Source organism: Etheostoma spectabile, chromosome 8, assembly GCF_008692095.1.
Source record: "Etheostoma spectabile isolate EspeVRDwgs_2016 chromosome 8, UIUC_Espe_1.0, whole genome shotgun sequence".
NCBI lineage: Eukaryota > Metazoa > Chordata > Actinopteri > Perciformes > Percidae > Etheostoma > Etheostoma spectabile.
The window spans coordinates 16,826,350-16,832,307 of record NC_045740.1 but is presented as its reverse complement, the minus strand read 5'-3'; the positions used below and the strand labels follow the sequence as shown (position 1 = coordinate 16,832,307).

General features: G+C 40.2%; 1 protein-coding gene across 1 annotated transcript in view; it reads right to left on the bottom strand.

Moving 5' to 3' along the window:
• cav1 (caveolin 1) overlaps positions 1–5,958 on the bottom strand; it is a 12,587-nt gene that overhangs the window by 3,036 nt on the left and 3,593 nt on the right. The gene's annotated exons all lie outside the window — the stretch shown is intronic.

Below are 5,958 nucleotides of genomic sequence, written 5' to 3'. Positions count from 1 at the left end.
GAGACATCATGGCTTTCAAACAAGCAAAACACGCAGTTGGTCGAGGCCACACCCCCAGCCTACACCTTGCTCCCCCCCTCTCTCCTCTTCAAAAGCTACAGACTCAGAAATGGCACATACTGAGAAAAGCTCATTTTGGGACTGGCTCTAGTGGCTGGAATTCTGCATCAAGGCTGAATTTTGGGAAAGATACTTCAGATACAGCATTAGGGGACCACTAAGGTCTATATAAAAGAGACTTCAGATACAGTATTAGGGGACCACTAAGGTCTATATAAAAGAGACTTCAGATACAGTATTAGGGGACCACTAAGGTCTATATAAAAGAGACTTCAGATACAGTTATAGGGGACCACTAAGGTCTATATAAAAGAGACTTCAGATACAGTATTAGGGGACCACTAAGGCCTATATAAAAGAGACTTCAGATACAGCATTAGGGGACCACTAAGGTCTATATAAAAGAGACTTCAGATACAGTTATAAGGGGACCACTAAGGTCTATATAAAAGAGACTTTAGATACAGTATTAGGAGACCACTAAGGTCTATATAAAAGAAGAAAATACAAGTAACCATCACACACTAACGTCTACTGTCCTGTAAACAGAGACACTTACTCACATTAGACTCATTGCTATGGCAAATACCTTCATCCACCGCCAACAGTATTTCACAAGAGCCCTAACAGGGTGCAAATTAAATCCCATAGACTTTATAATTCTTCATTATTTCCTCATAAATCAGCTGCTTCACTCCCTGTTTGTATGTCAGTTTGTTGAGATGGAGGGTAGGATTCCAGGAAATATTCACATCTCTCCTTGTGATGACTGGTACACAGTCTAACCACCAACACATTGCCCCACCCAAAATACTGATTTCCACACATTATCTCTGGCATCTGTTTTGCTTTCTGCAAAGGATTTTTGTCTCCAATCATTGCATCATAGATAGATAGATAGATAGATAGATGGATAGATAGACAGATGAGTGACATTAATGAATAAAACAGACGTCATTCTGAGGCAAAATTTGGACCAAAATGGACAAAGTAAGCAGTTATTCTTCTGTTAAATGATGGCCAAAGATGAACCAGATGTAGCCAATGAACAAGTCTGCCTGGCGGTTTAAAGACACCATGTCTGTTTGATATCTAAATAATTATCAGGCCAAATTGAAAAGCTGCTGTTGTAAACATTCACATTGTGGTTTCTTTGTTAGGAAAGATTCTGTAATGCAATATACAGATATATACAGAAGGATGACTACACAGTTAGTGTAACCAGTGATGGGCAAACAACTCACAGAAACTCAAAGTTGCAGAAAATCCAAAGAAGAAGACATGCTCGTAACCCCCCCCCCCCCGCGCTGCGTCTACCTCCCATTAAGATGAACAAAGAGATTGTGCTTCTTTTCTCTGTAAACACATCTCTCAGGCCTTTAAATGTGACAATTTCTGCAAGTGTCCGTGACCCCACCAGGGCAACTGTTTAAGGTAAGGACGGAAAAGTGGCAACTCACACACTGTAAACACAATGCAGACTCTCCCTCTCTCTCATCCTCTCCACAGGCTTCCGAGCGTAGTCAATATTTATTTACAGTTACTTGGAAACTGTGTCTGGTCTAACAGACTAGAGTTGGGCTACTGAGGGCTAATGGCTGTAACATCAATAAGCCACACATATATTATACTGTGTCAAACTGACAGTGAAATTGAAAGGTAAAGTGTTTCATTCCCATGTGAGTTATTATTTGAATGATGTGATGATCACTTACTTTCACAAACTAACTGTTAAAAGCACATTATAGTTTACGTTTACTGTTTTATAAATGGAATCAAATTCTAGTTTGACATTTTGGCTTATTTGCTTTATTGTCCAAAGTTAGAAGCAAAGACCAATATTATTCTCATATCTCTGTTAATATAAAATGTCAAGCAGGCTCCAGCAGCCAGTTAGCTTAGCTTAACGATGGTAAGCAAGGAGATACAGCTAGCTTGGTTAAGTCCAAAGGTAAGCAGCATCTCTGAAGCTCACTAATTAACTTAATCATTGTTAAAAATGGTTAAAGTGGGCAAACTAGAGTGTAGAAACATCGAGTTGTGCATAAACCTTGTAAGTCAACAGGGTTATGCGAAGTTAAGCTAGTACGGCTCATTTTCAGCTGTAAAACCACACTTTAGATTAAACAAATGAACAAGTGAGCTGTAGAGGTGCTGATGGACCAATTTTTCTTGCTTCCTGTTTCCACTGTCTCATGGGGCACGTTCAATTTTGAAACGGTGTGCACTGTGTTGCTACGGTTTCCTGGTTTAACGACATGTTTCCTTGGAACTGTGTGAAACAGTGTGCAACGTTGTGCAGCAGGCTTTGAGATACGTTTTCTCTGGTTTGGTGGGTGTGTTTCTCATTTATTGGCTGTCACAGGTGAAACCCAATCAGCAGAGACGTGTCCGTACACTGGTAGTAGTAAAAAGGCAGATTGCCTGTGCACACAACAGGTTTAAACAGAAACGGGGAAACCCTGTCTCTGTTTAAAGGTCCCATGGCATGAAAATTTCACTTTATGAGTTTTTTTTTAAACATTAATATGAGTTCCCCTAGCCTGCCTATGGTCCCCCAGTGGCTAAAAATGGTGGTAGGTATAAACCGAGCCCTGAGTATCCTGCTCTGGCTTTGAGAAAATGAATGCTCAGATTGACCGATCTGGAATCTTGCCCCTTATGAGGTCATAAGGGGCAAGATTACGGTACCTCCCCTTTCTCTGCTTTGCCCGCCCAGAGAATTTGGTCCACCCATGAGAGAGAGACATCATGGCTTTAAAACGAGCCAAGTGGCAGTTTGTCAAGGCTAAACCCCCAGCCTCCACCTTAAAGGGACAGTTCTCAAATCAAAATGCACATTTTTTGTCCTACCTGTAGTGGTATTTATCAATCTAGGTTGTTTTGATGTGAGTTGCCCAGTGTTGTAGATATTGACGGTAGATATGTCTGCCTTTTCTCGGCTATTTGGAATACAGATAGAACTGTCTGACAGTCTCTTTAATATCTAACAGATATGAAAGCAATATCGATCTTCTGACCTAACTTGGCAAAATAAGTGCATTTCCCAAAAAAGGAATCTGCCAGGGCAGTATGAACATAGAGAGAAGTCCAATTCTTTTACTCCAAACAGCAGCATGAAGCGTTTCTCACAGCACCAACTGGCAGAGCTCACGACAGCCCTATAATATAAATCTGACTGCAGCCACAAAACCAGCGAGCCGTCCATTTAATTTTTCCACAGCTACACATTTTAAAGTGGACCCACTCTACTCCAGTTTCCAGAACTTTGATTGAGACTAAATGAGGGCCTTCTGCAGAGAGGCACAAACACTGCCACAGCAGGATGGTGGAGAGGTTTGACTTCATAAAGTCAAGCTGTTAGGTGCTTTTTTTCTTTCCGTGCTTTTAGTTTTCTAAATACTGTTTGTAACATTATAAGGAAAATTGTCATCATTACCTGAGGTTTGGCACTTTAATGTGTGTAAACAAATCTCCTTTAGGTTCAACAGTTTCAGAACTAGTTAGATGTGAGGTTTTTTTGCTACGTAAAGGACCAGTGTGTAGGATCTTTTGGCAGAAATAGAATAGGACTGGGTTAAAATATTTGATTCTTCAATTAAAATATATCTTTATGTGAGTGATCTGATATTGATTAAAATTTCTTCGCAATTAATCTTTTAATATGTGCCGTTTTCCACCATATACTGTATGTAGTAGGGCATTCTGTGACGGGCCAGGAGTTACAATTCCACAGTTTGGCTACTATGTTCACATTAAGGGGTTGCTTCTCACTTGTAAAAATTACAACATAAGTTATTTAGTTTATATCCAAGCAAAATTGGTAGAGTAACTTCAATTTCTCTAACATAATTGATATTGAGTCAAATTGGAAATGTAATCAAATCGGGACCTTGTGAAGCTGGATCCAATTGATTTCGGAAGTCATTGGCGATACCCTAGAATACAATAACTATGTTTTCATTTGTCACTTGCCACTGAAACTTAAAATAAGCCCTTCATATCAATAGTACAAAGGTAGCCATCAACACTTAAGCAGCTTAGCGGCTAGGTAGCTGTGAAGGGTTAAGGTTAGGGTTAGGGTTACATCTCATTGCTTTTAAGGTGCGTCACGTCTAAGAGTTCCTGCACTTGACCTGATATTTATTTACTATAATGTTGGTTATAGCAGGTTTCAAATAACGTGTGTTATGGTGTGTTAACGTGCTCTAAAGAAGACTTTTTGCGTTGAAGTGAAAAGGGAAGGGAGGGTGGAGAGGGAGGCGTGAAGGGAAAGTGTATTCAGTTGGCTGCAATCTGTAACCTAACCACTAGATGCCTTTAAGTCCTACAAACTGGTCATCTAAGACTTCAGAAGGTTTTATTTTGTAAATAAATATGAGGTTTGGATTTTGGCAAAAATGTGACTAATATCATCTAAAAATGTCCATGTACATCATTGGGATATGAAGAGTTTTGTCCAAAGGAAACTGGAATCCACTACTTTTTTGATTGAAGTAAGGATGTTTTTGAAGATCCCAAAAGTCCATGATATTTCAGGATTCCTCAAGATATAACAATCATTGAATGAAAAAATGCAATAATGTAAACATTTACAGTATGAACAGCATTAAAAACACCAAAACGTTGTCTACTTTTACTGCAGCAGCCCAGTTATGTTGGGTCAAAGCACGGCCCTCTGTGGTCCAATCAGAGTTTGAAATGATAGAGTCTCAGGGTCAGCATGTGACCAGTTGGCAAGGCGACTGTATTATTGAGTAAATAAGGCGATGTGCTATTTCCAGAGCTCTATCTTCAGGCTGTCAACTCTGTTTGAGTAGACAGTGCGTCGCTGGAGGAGAAGGGCATACTGTATCACATTAATGGACTCTATTGTTGGTTTGAGGGCTTTAGTAGTCAGAGGAAATGTTTGATTTGCTTCAGGAGAGAGATTAGGATGATTGGCAGCGGAGAGACACAGTGTGCGACTAACGGAAACAGACTGCCGGCTCATTTCACCAATGACTTGCATTTTAAGTTGTTTCATTAAAGTGTGCTTCTGATTCAGAAAGCTACCAAAAATTAGGAAATGAACACAAGTTTATGTATCTCATATTTAAACTCTGAAAACAAATGCCTTTTTCCTCTTTTTTGATTTGAATCCAATCTGTGAAAAACATTTTTTAGAAGCTTATTTGTGCGATGCGACCCCTTCTTTGGGTACATTTTTGCGATGTAGTCATAGTTCTGTTAGATTTGCGTGACATTTGGCTGGAAACAAATCCCCCTGCACTGGGTCTGAAAAGAGTTTCATAACCATTGAGTGTCTCAACCCACAGAGGAGTGTGTAGTCGCGTGTGTAGTCGTGTAGACAAAAGCACAGACATCATCAAAACTGGAGATGACTATAAACTTATAATTAGATAAAACATCCCAGAATTACATGGTCAAGTCAAAATAAGATCAAGAGTCAACTAATCATGGACTTTGCACTCCCAGAAGGAGTGTTTTTTATACCTTTCAATTTGACCAGCAGGACTTTGGATCAAACTTCTCACAGTTCCCTCTAAAATGATGTCTCCAGTGGGGACATTTTCACTCCACTGACCCCTCCCTCTCTGCTATATAAAAACCCACAAATTCTCGAGAGGAAAAAGCCTCTCTTCGAAAAGGCAAACTCCACATGCATGTTAGTAATGGAACTTGTTTGATGTGGCCAGGTGATTGAGGCCAGCTGCAGCAGCTACATGAGGCAGGCTTTTATTCCTTTTCTTACAAGAATGCAGTGTGTGTCTGTGCGTGTGTGCTCATCTGTAAGTTCATGCACCACATACAGCACGTCTGCATGCAAAGTACACACATTTTCGTGTGAGTGCAGTGTGTGGTTGGGGGTGGCGGTGGGGACGGGGAGGGAAATGG